The following is a 2,500-nucleotide window of genomic DNA, read 5'->3' on the forward strand; positions in this document are numbered from 1 at the left end:
ATAAAGTGTCTTCCTCTTTCGCAAAGCCATTGATTTCTTATGTTATTATGTTATAGGAATATCCACTATCTCACGAAAAGAGTCCTTTTCTTTTGCTATATATAGAATAGAAAGATCTTTATATTTATCTAACTCATCTCATTATTCTTAATACTTCAGTAAATTTGGCTTTATCTTTATTTAGAATTTAGTTCATTTTTAGTTTAGTTTTATTCTGTAAAATGAAATTTCATCAATAAGAATTAATAATTAAATAGAAATAAGAAGAAGGAGTCTTTATGTCGCGTTACCGAGGTCCTCGTTTAAAAAAAAATACGTCGCCTGGGGGCTTACCGGGCTAACTAATAAAAGGCCCAGAGCTGGAAGTGATCTTAGAAACCAATCGCGTTCCGGGAAAAAATCTCAATATCGTATTCGCCTAGAAGAAAAACAAAAATTGCGTTTTCATTATGGTCTTACAGAACGACAATTACTTAAATACGTTCGTATCGCCGGAAAGGCAAAGGGGTCAACAGGTCAGGTTTTACTACAATTACTTGAAATGCGCCTGGATAACATCCTTTTTCGGTTGGGTATGGCTCCGACTATTCCGGGAGCTCGCCAATTAGTTAACCATAGACATATTTTAGTCAACGGTCGTATAGTAGATATACCAAGTTATCGCTGCAAACCCCGAGATACTATTGCGGCGAGGGATGAACAAAAATCTAGAGCTCTAATTCAAAATTCTCTCGACTCATCCCCTCCTCAGGAATTGCCAAACCATTTGACTCTTCAACCATTCCAATATAAAGGATTAGTCAATCAAATAATAGATAATAATGGGTCGGCTTGAAAATAAATGAATTGCTAGTTGTAGAATATTATTCTCGTCAGACTTAAACCTAAAAAAAAAAAAAAAAAGAAAAGAAAAACGAATAAGAATAAGGGTTCGACCCTTTTGCTCCCTTTCGGCGAAGTAAATTAACCTAAGGTTAAGATAAATAAGGGTTTGATCCGGATTTTTCTTCCATTTAGGTGTCATAGACCGAGAGGGATATTTTCATTCCTTGTCTACTCTTTTCTTTAACAGTATTTTCCGTACCACAGCCATTAGAAATAGAGAATCTATTAGAGAATCCATATCAAAGAAAGGTCTAACTGTTGGAATAGTTGTATCCATTGATATTTGATCTATTGTGGTTAGTAAGATCGGTAAATTAGGTGAAGGTAAGGAAAGAGAGGGATTCGAACCCTCGGTAAGCAAAAGCCTACATAGCAGTTCCAATGCTACGCTTTCAACCACTCAGCCATCTCTCCTACATAATGATTATGACCCCAAAACCGAAAATAGAGTGAATAATGAATCATTCATATTAGATTATTGGGTAGGTACAACCAATCAATTCTAACTAGAATCTAACTAGAAAGCGATCAAAATAGAAAATTTTTCATCATAATAAAAGCAGGATCTTTCCTTCTAGGCTGGGGGATAAAGAGAAAATTGTTTTCTTACAAAAACGAAAAAAAAAATTCTATTTCTATTCATGTTTGCAAAAACAATGTTTTCTTCTTTTTCTGATTATCTATTTATACTATACCGACCGGATTAAATCAAGAAATTAGAAATTATAATGAATTGACTGAGCGAGGGGGTCTATATTTTATGTTCATGGATATCTTTAGATCATGATTCTATCTATTTAGACTATGATTCCATATCAGAAGAATTCTCAAATTGCTTTATAGGCCAGTTTTAGAGTTATCAAAAAAAACCCTTATCCTATCTACTATTCTATTAAAAATAGAAATAGATAAAGAATTTTTTTATAGTTGATTGTATAGTGTATACACGTAAATATACAACACAAAAAAATGGGCCGTTATTCTATTTTCATCATACAATGATTCTTTTTCTTCTTTGTATCATAATTCAACCAACTGAGGTTATTCTAAGCTGTAACTTCAATCAAAATAAGAATAGTTTCTTTCATTGGTAGACTATTCCAGTAAAGTAAGATGGAATCGAATCCGGTTCCATATTGATTTCTTAGTTCTTATCAATTCTTTTTTTGAATATTGAATTTTTTAAGATCGAATAGACTGACCATTTTTTTCTTTTTTTCATGAGAATGAATATGGTTTTTATGTTATTTCGTACTGTAGAATTCTTTTCCTTGGGGGATCATTTTCCCGCGAGAAGTAATGAGAACAATGATAGAATGGATTGCTACCTATGTCTAGATCGCGGATAAATGGAAATTTTATTGATAAAACCTTTTCAATTGTAGCCAATATCTTATTACGAATAATTCCGACAACTTCAGGAGAAAAAGAGGCATTTACCTATTACAGAGATGGTGCGATTTGTTTTTTTTATTACTCTCAGTCTTACGAGAAAAGAAATACACACGATTCGTGATCGGTAAAAAAGAAAATAAAAAAATCTACGCTTGTTGAAGGTAAAGTTGGAAATAGAACAATTCCTTCTGTCGTGTATCCTCGATTAATGCAGCCTCAG

The 2,500-nt window shown here is 32.8% G+C and overlaps 1 non-coding gene across 1 annotated transcript; it reads right to left on the minus strand.

Annotated features, from left to right (window-relative positions):
- Positions 1–1,212: 1,212 nt before the first annotated feature.
- TRNAS-GGA (transfer RNA serine (anticodon GGA)) lies at positions 1,213–1,299 on the minus strand. Its single transcript has one exon. It is a non-coding gene; the product is annotated as a tRNA-Ser (tRNA).
- Positions 1,300–2,500: the final 1,201 nt, after the last annotated feature.

Source organism: Bidens hawaiensis, unplaced genomic scaffold (assembly GCF_021521415.1).
Source record: "Bidens hawaiensis isolate Kalapana, Puna unplaced genomic scaffold, B.hawaiensis_p1.1 tig00044850_1, whole genome shotgun sequence".
Classification (NCBI taxonomy): Eukaryota; Viridiplantae; Streptophyta; class Magnoliopsida; order Asterales; family Asteraceae; genus Bidens; species Bidens hawaiensis.